This window comes from Helianthus annuus, chromosome 4 (genome assembly GCF_002127325.2).
Source record: "Helianthus annuus cultivar XRQ/B chromosome 4, HanXRQr2.0-SUNRISE, whole genome shotgun sequence".
In the NCBI taxonomy this organism is placed as follows: domain Eukaryota; kingdom Viridiplantae; phylum Streptophyta; class Magnoliopsida; order Asterales; family Asteraceae; genus Helianthus; species Helianthus annuus.
In genome coordinates, this window is record NC_035436.2 from 180,606,478 (window position 1) to 180,624,500 (window position 18,023).

At 41.3% G+C, this 18,023-nt stretch overlaps 2 non-coding genes across 2 annotated transcripts; one reads left to right on the forward strand and one right to left on the reverse strand.

The window, feature by feature from the left end:
* Window positions 1–4,065: 4,065 nt before the first annotated feature.
* On the reverse strand, window positions 4,066–4,171 carry LOC118491937. The gene has a single exon (XR_004892382.1). It is a non-coding gene; the product is annotated as a small nucleolar RNA R71 (small nucleolar RNA).
* A 13,496-nt stretch (window positions 4,172–17,667) lies between these two features.
* LOC118491960 lies at window positions 17,668–17,774 on the forward strand. The gene has a single exon (XR_004892405.1). It is a non-coding gene; the product is annotated as a small nucleolar RNA R71 (small nucleolar RNA).
* The last annotated feature ends 249 nt before the right edge of the window (window positions 17,775–18,023 follow it).

Below are 18,023 nucleotides of genomic sequence, written 5' to 3' on the forward strand. Positions count from 1 at the left end.
CTCTTTTGAAGGCGACGTTACCCTCAACCCAGTAGTTTGAGTCAGCAAGGATACAATCCTAAAGGGTCGGATTATTGAAAGATAATTAGTTATTAATGCATAATGTGGTAGGCACCTCTTTTGAAGGCGACGTTACCCTCAGCTAAGTAGTCTGAGTCAGCAGGGATACAGTCCTAAGTAGCTGGGTTAAAGTTTTAATAGTAGTTTAACTTATGAGGGGATCAAAGAGTTTGGACCCCCGCCATCCAACACCTTTGGGTATTGAAGGAGGTCCTACTAAATTTGACCCAGGTCCCTTGCAGGATCTCTAAACGCTGAACAATGGCAAGACTCTTACCAAACCGTTCCCTTAACCCCCGACCAGGTAGTCAACATACCTCCATATAGACCGTGGAGATATGAATGGTGAAAATCTTTTATTTTATATAGACAGTAAAATAATGCCAAGACACCAGGGACGAACGATAAGGAAGAATCACCTTCAACATAAGAAACTAGTAATTAAAGTCATTAATACAAAACCAATTAAAAAGTGCAAAAGATTAAAAATAAAAAGCATTACACTAAACACTTGTCTTCACCAAGTGATGTAAGAGACTTAGGCAAACATGGCCTTTGATTGTCAAGAACTCTTACGATCAATCTTGGATCCCGAGACGACTCACACACTCTATGATGGACAATGGATGATGGTGGTGGATGATGGTGTTATGGTGGTGGTGGGTGGTGGGTGAAGTGTGAGAGAGGCGGTGTGCCAAGGGATGAGTTGAAATGTCTCCAAGCACTCCTATTTATAGGCTGAACAGAAGCTCGGGCACGGCCCCGTGTCCATCCTTGTCTCTCTCCTCATTAATTGTAATTCGCAATTACAATAAATGCGCCTGCAGGAGTCTGACCACGCCCCCGTGTCCACTGGGCACGGCCCCGTGGTGGGCAATAGAAGCTTCTAAAGGTTTGTCTTTTCTGCTGCTTCTTGGGCACGGCCCCGTGCTCGCTGAGCACGGGGCGTGTTCAGTCTTCTGTTTTCTTGGTTTTGCTTGGGAAGATGCTGTTGAGGGGTCGGGCATTCCACTTTAGCTCCTTTTCTTGTATTTATGTTAGATTTTGCTATCTTTTTGCTTCTTTTGTTAATTTGAGCTCATTTAATCCTGAAAATACAAAAGGAAGACAAAAACACACTTTTTCCAACATTAGTACTAAAAAGGGTTAGTTTTATGTCACACTTGATATAATTTATATGTTGCATTTTGCGCATATCGAATACCCCCACACTTGAATCTTTGCTTGTCCTCAAGCAAAACTCTTTATAATGTGGCTTTATTCACTCTCAAAAGGAATGGGTAGAAGAGAAGGTTTTTTTGGGCTTGTCATAGAGTGTCGGGATTTCCAAGATTCTTTATTGAGGTTTTATTTTTATTTATTTACAATCCTATCCGGCATGATTTATTAAGAACATTCCTTAAGATAAATTACTTATTTGGGCATAATATACCTTTTTAAAATCTTATTTATATACAAGTTCACATACCTCTGACGGGTGGTCCGTAGGACAACCCTTTATGATGTTAAAATACGAATTAATCCTTCACTTAATTGCGTAATTATCTTGAATTAGATAACTACAGTTGCTTATGTTGCAGGCGCGGTTCGGGAGCTTAAAGTGGATAAAATGCAGCTTTGGAGGGTATTGGAGTTGAACGGCTCGTGCGAGAAACAAAAGTTGAAACAAGGCACGAAAATCAGGTTGATACCGTAAATTACGGTCTCACCGTAATTTACGGTGGACCTAATTTTGGTCTGGAGGCCACCGTAAAGCAGTTTCAAAGCACCGTAACATGTTTTGTCCACCGTAATTTACGGTGGAGCCGTAAATTACGGTGGAATCTGCGATCAATTGTGTAACTGCCATCATTAAGTCAGTTTATGGGTGTCTTTTCACCTATTCTCATCATTGGACGTTTGTAGAACACATTGGGGGCGATTTTGGCTATCTTGGCTTGGTTCTAGACAATTTCTAACATTCGGTTTGTGTTTTCGATTTGTATGAACATCGAATTGCTTGTTATGATGCTTCACCAAGCTATGTGTGGCTAAAACTTTCGGTGATCATCTTAGGTGCAGGTTTCTCTTGAACTTTTGTGTGTTTATTTCTGAATTTCTAGAATGATAACTTGTGTTTGCTTGTTTATCATGGTGTATGCATAATTGTTTGTAGCGTGTTAATTGATAGTGCAATTTCTAGTCTCAATCGTACGTTCTTGGTGCCGTTGGCAATCGAGATATCACGGGAAGGGTTAGGGTTGGTTATTGGTTAATTGGTTATCGGGAAACAACCTCGCGTTTATATAATCTGAGTACTTTGTTCCCTTTTATCACTTCAATTATCTATACACGAGTTATGTCTATGTAACTCTTTCTAGTTGGAATTACACACAATTGTTTAAAGAAACTGAATCCTAAGATGGTCATTGCTTTCCTAATCTGTTAAACAACCAATTTCGATTTGCACTTAGTTATTAATTTAGTTTTCTAAAACAACAATCTAAATCATTGATCTTTAATTTTCTGCAAATTAGGTTAATTGTAGTTTAATTGCAAAGCTATCTAATCGACATATTTTCCACATACTCCCTAAGTTCGATACCCTCTTACCACTATCTATAGTTGTTTTTGGGATTAAATTTGCATGACCTATGACAATCACGTCAAATTTTGGCGCCGTTGCCGGGGAGTAGTGCGCAACGTGTGTCAGTTTGTTAGTTTTGCTTTGTTATATTCGGGTTTACACTGGTGTGTTTAGTGTGCAGGTTCTACAGGTGCATGCATACTAGAGGCTCTCACAAAGCGTCACCATTGTCATTTGATCCGGAAATCGAAAGAACATTACGGCAAAACAGGGTTTTATTGCGAGAAAACAGAATTATTGGTTCACCCACTTCACCAATTACACCAAGAAACATCATGGCCGATTCACAAATTCCACCTACAACGGGTCAAACGACCACATCATTCATACCTACTTCCACACAACCATCACCAAACACAACTATACCAAATTCCACTACAATTCCTACTCCACCTCATGACACTACACCAACCAACACCACACAACCCATTACTACCCAAGAAGAACCAACCATTACCTTTAACCCATCCACTACTATACCACCATTGTCCCATTTCTTCCCGGGTGCGGGTCCGTCATATTCAAGCCATACCATAGCACCAATTTCGACCATTGTTCATGCTACTTCAACATTTAGACCATCGAACCAAGCGGGTTTTCAATATTCAAACCTTCCATTTGGGCAATCGTCAGGAATTCAAGGAGACGGGTATGATGAAGGATTTGAAGAGTTTGAGGGTTATGATGAGGATGGGTATGCTTACGGGGTTATGGTGAACAAGGAGAATTTGGATATGTGCAAAGTCAATCTCAAGGGATGGCAAGTGTCGGTGGAATGCCACAACAACAACTCGTACCACAACACATTCGGCCAAGACCACAAGGGCCACCAATACAACATCCTATCCCATTGCAACAAGTCCGGCCACAATTTCAAAGACCACCTCAACGGCCACCGATGCGACAACAACAGTTTCAACAACCAATCGCACCACAAGGGCAAGTACCAAGGCCAATGGGTCCTATTCCTCCAAGAGGTAGGTTTGGTGTACCAAGGAGACACCTTAGAGAAAATGTGAGGGGCATCGAAGCACATTTTAGGCCGGTAATCACTCAAAACCCTTCACCGGTAGTTATTCCTCACAATGATCAAGGGAGGACATTTGAAGTGAGGACCAACTCTTTGCAAAGTTTACCAAAGTATAAAGGATTAGCAACGGAGGAGCCTTACTTTCATTTAGAGGCCTATGACTCGATTTGTAACACTCTTGGGAGTCAAGGGTTCTCGGCCGATGATATTAAATTGGTATTATTCCAATTTTCTTTGGAAGATAAGGCGAAAAAATGGTTCTACACTTTGCCTTCGGCATCCATATATACATGGGGGGAGATGCAACAAACTTTCTTAGATGAGTTTTACACCGCCCAAAAGACCAACGATGCACGAAAGGGGTTGAGAAGTTTCCAACAACAACATGGTGAAATGTTCCATGAGGCATTTGAACGATTCAATATGATGATAAAGAATTGCCATCACCATGGAATCGAATTGTGGGAGTTGATGAATGCGTTTCACGAAGGATTGAGTGCCGAAGATGCCCGTGATTTAATGTCCATTACCGGTGGGACTTTTGGTACAAATTATGAGAACGATGATTGGGAGTTCTTGGAGAGCATGGCAACTACATCAAAGAGGAAAGCTCAAGCATCAAGAAGAGCCCGACCGGCCATTGCCCGACATCAAGTGCACGCCATAGATGATGGTAATGTTCAAACTACTAACCAAATTTATGATGTTTGTGCTTTGTGTAATGAAATAGGTCATGCGGCTGAAAATTGCCAAGGGATGTTGGAAGGGCAATATGAAGAAGTCCATGCGGTTCAAGGTCAAGGAGGAGGTGGTAGAAATTACAACAACATGAACTCTAATACCTACCACCCCGGGTTGAGGAACCACCCGATATTTCGGCATGGGAACCCTTCAAATCAAGCTAACCCGAATTTTCAAGGTAGCCAAGGTAACTTTGGTTCACGCCAATCTTACAATAACCAAGGTGGATACCGAGGCGGGAACAACCAAGGCTATCAAAAGCAATACCAAACGGGTCAAGAACAAGGGGGGTCTTCGGGTGGAAACGAGATGATGGAGATGCTAAAGAGTATGCAAATGGAGATGCAAAAACGGAACCAACTTGATGAAGTTCGAATGCAAAAGGATGAGGTTCGTGATAAAAGCATCCAATCACTAACAACCCAAATGGGTCAATTAGCAACCGACGTGGCCGAATTGAAGAAAAGCAAGGGTCAACTTCCTAGCGACACTAAGGTAAACCCTTCGCATGGTACGTCACGAGGTAATGTTAATGTTCATCATGTTAGTGTTTTAAGAAGTGGAAAAGAGTTTAAAGCCAATTTGTCACCCGAATTGGTTGAGGGGGTAGTTGAGGATATTACGGGTATGGAAAGTGATGATGATGTTTCACCGGTAAAACCAAAATAAATAAATGTTAACAAACCGGGGTTGGGTGAAAATGAAAAGAGTGAAAAAGTTGAGGGTGAACCGAGTCAAGTCCCTTTTCCATCGGCTTTACTTGACCCGGGAAAGAAAAACTTTATTGTATCGAGAGGTCCCCAAAAAGAATAAATGTGGGACATGTTTAAACAAGTTAAAATTAACTTACCACTTCTCGATGCAATAAAACAAGTACCCGCCTATGCCAAATTTTTAAAAGAGTTATGTACACAAAAAGGCAAAACAAAAGAAAATGCCTAAGCGGGTCGATTTAACCGGGCAAGTAAGTGCAATTTTAAATGGGGAGCTTCCTCCTAAGCTCCAAGATCCGGGCACGCCATTGATTAACATACAAGTGGGTAATTTTCAAATGGCTAAGGCGTTACTAGATCTTGGAGCCGGGGTGAGTATTTTAGCGGGGGGCTTATATGACCAATATGATTTTGGTCCGTTAGCAAGGGTGGAGACAACGGTTGTTTTGGCCGATTTGTCTCATAAGCTACCTCGGGGTATGGTTCAAAATGTAATTGTAAAAATTGATGAGTTCTATTACCCGGTCGACTTTCTAGTCTTGGACTACTCGTCCGCGGACCCAAAACAACAACAAAACGTAATTTTGGGTCGGCCATTTTTGAGCACCGCTCATGCCGTGATCGATTGTAGATTTGGTACGGTCGACATGACTTTTGGGAATAGAAAAATGCGTTTGAATGTTTTTACTAACAATTCTAATGCTAATGGTGTCGATGAGTGTTTCATGGCAGATATAGTTGACGGATGTAACCCGCATGAGTATGAGGAGGATGGTCTGGATGTTTTCCTGTGTGATTTTTCTGAACAGGTACATGCTTATGCACTCCGGGTTGAAGAGGAAAAGCAAGATGCAATGGCTTTGAAAGAGGGTAGACCACCATGGACTCATCAATTTGAAGGTCTACCGGTGGAGATAGATTCGGGTACGAAACCATCATTAGAGGAACCGCCAAAGTTGGAACTTAAAGACTTGCCGGGCCATTTGAAGTATGTATTTTTAGGAGATAATGACACTTTACCGGTCATTATTGCCTCTAATTTGGAGTTGGCACAAGAGCAAGCATTGTTGGAAGTTTTGAAGGAGAACAAGGGAGCTATCGGATGGACGATTGCCGATCTCAAAGGAATTAGTCCATCCATTGTCATGCATAAGATCATTACCACCGAAGATGCCAAGCCGACACGAGAAGCTCAAAGGCGATTGAATCCGAACCTACGTGAGGTAGTTAAAAAGAGGTAATTAAATGGTTGGATGCGGGAATTATTTATCCAATTTCGGATAGTGCTTGGGTGAGTCCCACCCAAGTTGTGCCTAAGAAGGCCGACATTCAAGTAGTCAAAGATGAAAGTGGTGAACAAATTGCCACCCGACCGGTTACCGGGTGGTGTGTATGTATTGACTACCGGAAATTGAATGCCGCCACTTCTAAGGATCATTTCCCGCTACCATTCATTGATCAAATTATTGAAAAACTATCGGGTCAAAAATACTATTGTTTTTTGGATGGGTATTCGGGTTACAATCAAATTGCAATACACCCAGATGACCAACACAAGACCACCTTCACCTGTCCATACGGCACCTTTGCCTTTAGGCGAATGCCATTTGGCTTGTGTAATGCTCCGGCAACTTTTCAACGATGTATGATGAGTATTTTCTCGGACATGGTTGGAGAGTCGCTCGAAGTATTCATGGATGACTTCTCCATTTTTGGCACTAGTTTTGATGCTTGTCTCGGTGAATTACAAAAAGTGTTGAAAAGATGCGTTGAGAAAAACTTAGTGCTAAGTTGGGAGAAAAGTCATTTCATGGTGCAAGAGGGCATTGTGTTGGGTCATGTAATTTCTGAAAGGGGGATGGAGGTGGATAAGGCAAAAATACGGGTAATATCATCTTTGCCACCTCCGAAAAATGTTAAGGGTGTAAGGTCATTCTTGGGACACGCGGGATTTTATAGACGTTTCATAAAGGGTTTTAGTGTTATCACCAAACCTTTATGTAACTTGTTATTAAAAGATGTCCCATTTGATTTTACTAACGAGTGTATGCAAGCGTTCACTGTTTTGAAGGAACATTTAGTCAAGGCTCCTATTTTGCAACCACCGGATTGGTCAAAGCCGTTTGAGATAATGTGTGATGCAAGCGACACCACTATTGGCGCAGTTTTGGGTCAACGGGTTGATAGAAAACCGGTGGTTATCTATTATGCGAGTAAGACTTTATCCGAAGCACAACTTAATTACACCATAACCGAGAAAGAATTACTAGCGGTGGTGTATGCTTTGGATAAGTTTCGCTCGTATATTTGGGGGAGCAAGGTGGTGGTTTATTCGGATCATAGTGCGGTCCGATACTTGATGGAGAAAAAAGATGCGAAGCCTCGTTTGATTCGGTGGGTCTTATTGTTACAAGAGTTCGATCTAGAAATCCGAGACAAAAAGGGAAGTGAGAATGTAGTAGCGGATCATTTGTCTCGGATTCCGGTGGAAGGGATCGATGATGTTAGTGAAATCAATGAAAGTTTTCCCGATGAGCAACTTTTAGCCGTTTCCACCTTCGTTGCACCGTGGTATGCTCATTACGTTAACTACTTAGCCACGGTGCCATCCCAAGTCATTGGACCAAGAAGCGCCGACAACAATTTATGGTTCAAGTGAAGCAATATATTTGGGATGAACCGGATCTCTTCAAGATTGGACCGGATCAAGTTATACGAAGGTGTGTGCCCGAGACAGAAGTGTTGGAAATTTTGACCCATGTCCATTCGTCCGCATGTGGGGGTCATTTTAGTGGGCACAAAACAGGTTATCGGGTTCTTTCATGTGGGTTTTATTGGCCCACCATTTTCAAGGATGCATGTGAATTCGCTAGAAATTGCATAAATTGTCAAAAAATGGGAAGTATATCGAAGAGGGATGAGATGCCATTACAACCAATCTCGGTTGTTGAGATATTTGATGTATGGGGTATAGATTTTATGGGTCCCTTTCCGAATTCGAATGGCTTCCTATACATTTTGGTAGCGGTGGATTATGTCTCGAAGTGGATTGAAGCTATTGCAACACGAACAAACGACCATTCGGTTGTTTGTAAATTTGTTCAATCCAACATTTTCTCTCGTTTTGGAATCCCGCGGGTCATTATAAGTGATGGTGGTTCGCATTTCAAGAACTTCAACTTTGGGAAACTATTGAAGAGGTATAGCGTGAATCACCGAATTGCCACACCTTACCATCCGCAAACAAGTGGACAAGTCGAAGTGTCCAACCGTCAAATCAAAGAGATTCTCATGAAGACGGTAAGAACGGATAGAAAGGATTGGTCGAGTAAGTTAGACGATGCATTGTGGGCATACCGAACGGCCTACAAGACTCCTATTGGCACAACGCCTTACCGGATGGTGTATGGTAAGGGTTGTCACTTGCCAATGGAGTTAGCGCATAGAGCACATTGGGCAATTAAGACGGTTAACGCGGATTATGACGAGGCGGGGAAGTTGAGGAAGTTGCAATTGAGCGAGATAGAAGAGATTCGGGATGAGGCGTATGAATGTGCATCGGCTTATAAAGATAAACTCAAGAAGGTGCATGATGCGAAATTGAGAAAGAAAACGTTTGAAGTGGGGCAAAAAGTTTGGTTGTATAACTCAAGACTCAAGATGTTCGCGGGTAAGCTTAAAAGCAAATGGATGGGTCCGTACGTCATTCGGAGAGTTGGAAGGTTTGGTGATGTAGACATCCAAGATGAGCAAACACTTAAGCAACAAACGGTGAACGGTCACCGGTTGAAGCCATACTTGGAGGGGAACGACATCAATAACTTGGAGCTTGACAAAGCGGGCTACATCTTGCGCCCGGTCGATGAGGAACAACCATGAGAGGCCCAGGTTTGGTAGTGTACATAGTAGTGTTTTGTTTTGTTTTGTTTTGTTTTGTATAGGTTGTACAATTACCGTATTTCCTTGAAATCCGTGTTTGAAACAAGTGTGGGGATGTTCGGGTCACGAATTACTCTAACATTGTGTTGAGGACAACACGGGACTTTTGTGGGGGTAGGGTGATTTTTACACGTTTTTGAAAAAATTTAAAAATATGAAAAAATATGAAAAACTTGAAAAAAAATAAATAAAAAATGAACTCAAAACAACATTTTTCACGAACTTTAAACGCCCAGAAGCTACCGTATTATTTCACTCACTGAGTTCTGTAATTCATTTCTCTTTTCTGAATAGTTGGTTGTGTTGGATGATTGATGGGTAGTCTTAGATTTAGGTTGTTTTTCAAAATATGCACAAATCTTTTTAGGTTAAAATTACGGTTTCACCATAATTTACGGTGGAAACGAGAAAAGTTGAGGCTTTACGGCAGTTGGCTACTGGTTTACGGTGGAACTTTTTTGTTCAGGATCCACCTACACATAAAAAACTGACGTATCGTTTAGGTTCCGTATTTATATAAAAAAAATAAAATAAAAAAATAAAAAATCATACATCTGGTCACGTGAGTTATTCCCCAACCACACAATTCTTCACTCCATCTATCACCATCCATCTCCATCTCTTTCAAAGACCCACAACTTCTTCTTCTTCCCCAACCTTCAAACCTTCATAACTTCATCAATTCTTGTCCAAACTATGTGAAATCGGAGTCTATCTTGACTAATTTTTCACGTAGTTTCTAATTTTGCCAAGAGATTTACAAGAAAACGCAGTTTTTGGGTCCGAATTCCAAACCCTAGTCCGAAAATTTTTGGGGGGTTTTTGGAGTTTCTGTTTCACAAGCACTTTAGCATCTTCAAAACGAGGTATGGAAGTTTAATTGTTGTATTTTGATGATGCATTGTGAAGATTGAGGTTATTGTTGATGTTTGTTCATACCTACTTGCTTGTTCATAGTGTTACTTGTTACTTGTTCTTGAACATGAGTATGGTTGTAGATGTAGGATGGTTAGTAAAGTAGTGAACTTTTGGGGATTTCTACATTGTAGAGACACCATGCCCAAATTTTTGAAAAATCATAAAAAGTTTTGGTTCACTAGCATCTACAACCATAGTAACAAGCAAGTGTGGGGATGTTTTGGAGAAAGGAGCCTAATTTTGTTTCGTTTGTTTGTGTTTCTTGTTCTAATGTGTGTAGGAAAATGGTTAAGACGAAAGAAAAAGCGGGATCTAGTTCGTCATCATCGAAAGGGAAAGGCAAACAAATGGAACAACAACCGCGAAAAAGACAATATATAGGCCGGATAAGTGAAAGTGAGAGTGGGAGTGAAGAAGAAATGGAGTTGGATCCACATGATAAGCCGATATGGGATTCGGGTCCTCTGGATGATCAGCCAGAAGAATGGCAGCCAACGTTATATCATGATAGAATGAATCGGCTCAAGAACAAGGCAGCGGCCTTTATTTGTGAACGAGAGGTTCGGGAAGTGGAGTTTCAACAGTTTGGCGTGTTTGATAAATTTCGAGCGTTAGGATGGGAATCGGCGCTTAAATGTTTTGATAAAGAGAAAAGCAACTTGTTTATGACCGAGATACAAGAATGGATGGCGACTTTGAAATGTAACAATTATGACAAGCCATCACAGATGAAGTTAATTGGTGAGGTACACGGGGTACCGGTGGAGATGTCCTTTGACACATTGAAGAAACTCGGGAAGTATGACAGTCTCCCGGCTCGTGATTACGTGATTCCCACTCTCGATGATCTTTTAGTGAAACCGGAGAAGCACCCGCGGTGGAACGATATGTTAGCAACACTATTTTTGCCGGGTACGTATCATGGAGTCTTGTACCGGAAAAAATTGAGAATCGAAGCAAAGCTGTTGCTAGCAATTTGTTTGTTGAATGTTATACCGCGAAGAGGAGATAAGGAGCAGGTGAGATTCCCGGAGGTACCTGTCCTCTATTCGCTAATGCATGGGTCTCCACGTTTTCCGATACGCTATCTCATCATGCACCACATGTGGATCAACCGAAACAAATATGGAAGGGACATTGTCCCATATTGTAGGATCATCACGGGGCTGATGAAACAGCAAAAAGCTCTTACTTCGGAGGATCGAGGGGTAACGAAGAGGCACCAACCGTTTACGTTAGAGAAGATGGGAAGTGGTTGGACATATACCCAATCGGAGCGGTATCACAAGTTAAAATCCGAGGGGCAAAGATGGAGAGCACTAAAGGCGGGTGCGAGAGATTTGTTACCGGGTGAAGCGGATGAACCCGAGAGTGAAGCGGAGATCCCAAGTGGGGATGAAGATTATGAGGAGCAACCGCAAGGCGGTGTGAATGTGAATGTGGGCCAAGGGGGTCATGGTGGAGGCTTTGTTGGTGCTTTCTACGATTATACGGAGCGATCTTATGTGCCCGGGTGGGCGTATGAAGGTACCATGCAAGAAGTGATAGCAAACCAACGTCCTCCGGCTTCCGTCTTCGATACGTGGTCGGGTCCGGAGCGGACGCTATATGACCAAAATACCATGATGAGTGCAAGTATTGAGCGTTCTTTGAAGCAAAACTTTGATCGTAATGAGGCATGGAACCGCACTTTTGCGTATTCCCGAGAGGTGGAAACGAATAATCGGTATTACGACGATCAAGAGAGGAGGATGCATGCAGATTGGCATGCCGGAAGGCCGGTGGTTGCGGATCCACAACATGTGGATTATGCCTCGCTACCGCCTTATGATGGTAGTGTATCATATCCAACTCCACAGCTTCACCACTCACAATGGATTGACCCGAGGCAACAAGAGGGAGCCCAACAACAAGGAGGGAGTAGTAGCGGCTCTTTTGCATTTGGAGAATGGAACGACATGATGTCTTCCATTTTTGGACCTCCAGGACCGCGCTACTATTAGTCAGGTTGTGTTCTTTCTTTTGTATAGTTTGTGCATATGTGTAGTTTTGTTTTGTTTATGGTTGGGCGGTTGGGTGGTGTATGATTGTTTTGTTGAGTTTGGGATGGTGCTTGTTGGTGGTGTCATGTGTTTAAAAAAAATTATAAAATGAAAAATCCAAAAAGAAATTTGGGGTTTGAGTGAAGAAGCTTTTTGTTGATGTTGAATGATTTTAGTGATGAAAGCCTCCTAAAGCCATACATTGGGGTCAATGTATCCCAAGTGTGGGGATGGGGGGAATTTTTGAAGATTTTGAAAAATTTTGAGCCAAGCGAGACGATGTGAAAATTTGAACACCCTAGATTAACCCCAAATGGTGCACCGGCAACCCTTGATACCCTTTCATTCTTGGTGAGAGTTGAAGCCACATTTGTATATAAATAGTGCTTATCTTTGTTGAGAGTGGCTACGGGTGGGGGTACATTAGAACTTGTGCTTGAATGCGGTTTGAGTCCTTAGTTAGACATGAATGTGAAAAGGATAAGGGCATCTAGGTAGCCTCGTCTTTAGTGTGTGCGAGTGTGGGATTTGGGGGGTTGGACCTCATAAGTATATATATGAGCATGGTTGCGAGAGGGGCGGGGGTTTGGACATTTAGTTGCCCAATTTTGTGCCTAAAAGCCTATCATTTGTTACCCCTAGCTACTTACCTAAGAAATTTGCCCAATTTGACCCAGTCTTTTAGTATTAGTAGTAGTAGTTATAGTAATGTGATGTAGATATGTTGATGCTTTATTGCGTGGTTATTTACTATTAAAAAAAAAACAGAAAAATCAGAAAAGAAAAAAAATGAAAAATGAAAAGAAAGGATGTTTAGTTGTCTTGTATTTAGTAGTTTAGTTTGGTAGTTGTTATTTTGCTTATTTGTGTAATAAAAAGACCGGGCCAAATTTCCGCTACTTCATATATATTCATTTCCTACCCATACACCTAGCCACGTTACAACCTTGAAAGTCCCTTTGATTTGCATTCATGTTCAGCACTTGTTAGGAGAATGATCGATTTAGGTACAAGCTTATAATTGTGTAACCACCCGTTTGCCTATTGTGTGTCTAGCTTATCTTTGCTAGTATTCAATTGTAGCCGAGAGGAGAGATTTAGAGAGGGGTGCATTGTTTTGGGTGTTAAAAAGGGGTTAGTAAAAGGGTTACATGTTTTTGCTTGGTTTAAATTGATCACTTGTTTTGAAATTGATTTTATGAGTTGCTTGGGACAAGCAACGGTTAAGTGCGGGGATGTGACGGGTGGTCCGTAGGACAACCCTTTGTGATGTTAAAATACGAATTAATCCTTCACTTAATTGCGTAATTATCTTGAATTAGATAACTACAGTTGCTTATGTTGCAGGCGCGGTTCGGGAGCTTAAAGTGGATAAAATGCAGCTTTGGAGGGTATTGGAGTTGAACGGCTCGTGCGAGAAACAAAAGTTGAAACAAGGCACCAAAATCAGTTTGATACCGTAAATTACGGTCTCACCGTAATTTACGGTGGACCTGATTTTTGTCTGGAGGCCACCGTAAAGCAGTTTCAAAGCACCGTAACATGTTTGTGTCCACCATAATTTACGGTGGAGCCGTAAATTACGGTGGAATCTGCGATCAATTGTGTAACTGCCATCATTAAGTCAGTTTATGGGTGTCTTTTCACCTATTCTCATCATTGGACGTTTGTAGAACACATTGGGGGCGATTTTGGCTATCTTGGCTTGGTTCTAGACAATTTCTAACATTCGGTTTGTGTTTTCGATTTGTATGAACATTGAATTGCTTGTTATGATGCTTCACCAAGCTATGTGTGGCTAAAACTTTCGGTGATCATCTTAGGTGCAGGTTTCTCTTGAACTTTTGTGTGTTTATTTCTGAATTTCTAGAATGGTAACTTGTGTTTGCTTGTTTATCATGGTGTATGCATAATTGTTTGTAGCGTGTTAATTGATAGTGCAATTTCTAGTCTCAATCGTATGTTCTTGGTGCCGTTGGCAATCGAGATATCACAGGAAGGGTTAGGGTTGGTTATTGATTAATTGGTCATCGGGAAACAACCTCGCGTTTATATAATCCGAGTACTTTGTTCCCTTTTATCACTTCAATTATCTATACACGAGTTATGTCTATGTAACTCTTTCTAGTTGGAATTACACACAATTGTTTAAAGAAACTAAATCCTAAGATGGTCATTGCTTTCCTAATCTGTTAAACAACCAATTTCAATTTGCACTTAGTTATTAATTTAGTTTTCTAAAACAACAATCTAAATCATTGATCTTTAATTTTCTGCAAATTAGGTTAATTGTAGTTTAATTGCAAAGCTATCTAATCGACATATTTTCCACATACTCCCTGAGTTCGATACCCTCTTACCACTATCTATAGTTGTTTTTGGGATTAAATTTGTGTGACCTACGACAATCACGTCAACCTCACGAGAGATCACTCAACACTCGGCCGAATGTGTATTTTTAGTGAATCACTCGAGAGCGGCATGGAACTTACTTCTACCATAAGCTTGCCAAGCAATCAATCCTCCTCCTTTTTAACTATATACCTTTGTAAATATCAAGAGGACTTTATGGGTTTTTTTGGCTCGGGCTAAAGGTGGGTAGTTGGGTTAGTGGTTAGTAAAAAGGGCGAAAGGCGTAACAAACGTCGGTTTGAAAGACTTTTTATTTTTCATATTTGTATTTTATTTCGATGGATTGTTCAAACAAAGAGATTTGATAAACTTTGTTTGTTTGTTTGGCTTCATCGAAATACACACACACACATATATATATATATATATATATATATATATATATATATATATATATATATAAGGAAAGTCATAAGAGAACCGAATGTTGTTACTAAAAAAAATAAATAAAAAGGTTTAGGTGGGTAAAAAGGGTTGTTTTGGGTTACGAAATGAAAAGGTTTAGAATCAAAGGGGTTAACTAGGGGGATTTTGGGTAGGTGGTAAAAAAATGGTATAGAATGAAAAAGGGTTAGTCCTAATGCCTCCATCATTTACTTACCCGGGTTTAAGTTGGTAAGGACCGGGAATGTATTGTTGTGGCAAGTTCCAGAGTCGTATGAACCAAGCGGCTATTCACACAAGAAACGAAAAATGAGCATTTAGTGTAAAGATATATATATTTGTATGCTCGTTAAAGGCTCAAAACTCACTTTTGTGGGAAAAGGTTTTTTTTTTATGTGATCAAGTATATAATCAAATTTTAACTAAGTTTGTCATGCCTTTTCATAATTTTCTTATGTTGGTTCTTTTTATCACGACGCTATTGGTTGTAAATTTGTAAAAATATAACCTTGTTAAGTCTTGAATTCCCAACTTAAACTTAGACAAGTAAAAAAATGAAATTTTTTTTGGAAAAAATTTGGAGTGATTAGCGGTTCCAATAGAGTTTTGTGTAAGGCTTGTTATTAGGACTTGCAAAATTCAAGGTTTTAGCATCCCCCCCCCCACACTTAAATTACACATTGTCCACAATGTGTCACAAAAAAAAGTTTTTAGGTTGATTGAATGTGTAAAATGATGTTTAAAGCAAAATTTTTGTTACTGGCAGTCTGGACACGGCCCCGTGGGGACCGGGCACGGCCCCGTGTTCAGGTGCCAGTGACAAAATTTTAAGAAAAGAAACAGAAGCCTGGGCACGGGGGCGTGTCCAGTGAACATGGCCCCGTGTCCAGTTACCTGAACTGGGCGATTTGCTGCAGATTGTGAAGCACGGGGCCGTGTTGGGTAGACACGGCCCGTGCTGAGCCTACTGTAATGGGAGATTGTTGTTGGATTGCTCTGTTCAGTGCATGGGGTGATGTTTCTCATTTCCCTGGTTATCCTTCACCATCCAGAGTGTGTTTTATTTCTGCAAATTAAAATTAAACTAAACTAAGGATAGTTCCGCGGAATGCCTCCGTGGTGCGCCACGTTTATAAGGGTCCTTGGCTAGTCCCAAGGTGAGGTTATATGTTTTCCGAACGGGATGTTTTGCATCCCATGTTGCACCGTCGGAGAGCATCATCCAAACTCGAATCAATAACCTTCATGTAATTGACCGGGTCATCGTCCTCTATTCTCTTCCCAACCCCGAACTTCACTTCCTTATCACCATATTTTAAAGTGAGTGTTCCGTCATTCATGTCTACCACTGCTTGTGCGGTGGCTAGAAATGGTCTCCCTAGTATGAGGGGGACTTCGGTGTCTTCTTCCATATCAAGTATGACAAAGTCGGCCGGGTAGACGAAATTATCAACTTTGACTAGCAGATTTTCAGCGACACCTTGCGGGAATTTGACGGATCGATCAGCAAGCTGGATACTCATCTTTGTAGGACTCGTTTTGCCTAAGCCGAGTCTTTTGAACATTGATGCTGGCATGAGGTTGATGCTAGCCCCAAGGTCAGCTAGCACATTTCGAATGGGGGAGTCCCCAATCGAGCAAGGAATTGTGAAGCTTCCGGGATCAATCTTTTTTTGGGGAAGTTTGTTGAGCACTAGGGCGGAGAATTCTTCGCCTAAGTTAACTAATTGCAATGATTCAATTTTCCTTTTATGAGTGAGGAAGTCCCTCATGAATTTTGAATATTTAGGCATTTGGGTTAGGACGTCAATAAAAGGAATGTTGACATGCAATTGTTTTAGTATACTTTCGAATTTTGCGAATTGCTCATTGGTCTTTTGACGGATTAACCTACCGGGGTACGGCACCGGAGGAGCCTTGGTGGGTTCTGGTGATGGAGGAGAAACTTTCTCTTGTTGGGGAGGTGTTGCGATCTCCTCAGTAGGCGGTGGGCCTTCCGCGGGACCCACGGTACGGTTCCGTAGTATTATGAGATGAACTTGTGCATTTGGGTTTGTTTCGGTATTACTTGGTAATGCGCCTTGCGGTCTCTCGGAGAAATTTTGGGCTAGTTGATTTATTTGTTTTTCGATGTTTTGTATACTAGCTTGTTGATTTCTAAAATTTGATTCTAATTATAGAAACCTATCCGAGTTTTCCTTTTCAGTGTCGGAGATGAGGCGAGATACAGTATCTTCAAGTCTTTCTTGTCCACCTTGTTGTTGAGGAAAATTTTGTGACTCATTTCTTGGTTGTTGAAAGTTTGTTCGTTGATTTAGGTTTTGTTGGTTACTACTATTGTCGGGTTCTCTCCAACCAAGGTTAGGGTGGTTACGCCATCCTTGGTTGTAGGTGCTCGTTGGGGGACCCGACGGCCTAGGTCTATTATCAATGTAGTTTACCGATTCTGGTTGATCATCTGTTTCTTTCATACAACTCCAATTTTCATGTGGCCCACCACACCCTTCACAAGCCATAATCGAGACTGTTTTTGTCATTTCTAACTTCTTAATTTTTGAAGACAGGGCCTCGATTTGGGCTTGTAAAGAAGTGTTTTCATCAACCTTATGGGCGCCCGGGGCAATAGATTCATTGCCTCGGGGAGTGTGCCATTGAAAATTGGTTTGAGCAATTTCCTCAATTTGATTATATATTTCCTGTGGGCGGCGATTACCTAAAAGTCCCCCGGAGCTAGAGTCAAGTGTTTATCTAGCATGTGGCAACAATCCATTATAGAAAGTGGATACTTGTTGCCACACCGCAAGACCGTGATGAGGGCACTTTCGCAATAGCTCCTTGAACCTTTCCCAAGTTTCATATAAGGATTCCCCCTCGTCTTGCGAGTATGTATTAATTTCAGTCATTAATTTAGCCGTTTTAGCGGGAGGGAAATACTTATATAGAAATTTTTGGGCTAGTTCATCCCAGGTGTTTACCGAACCAACTGGGAGGGTGTTAAGCCAAGCTTTTGCTCGGTCTTTTAGTGAGAATGGAAACATTCGAAGGCGGATGGCGTCATTTGATGCTCCATTGATCCGAAAGGTATCACATATTTCTAAGAAATTAGTGATATGTAGATGGGGATCCTCGTCCGCAAGCCCATGAAAGGTTGCAGAGTT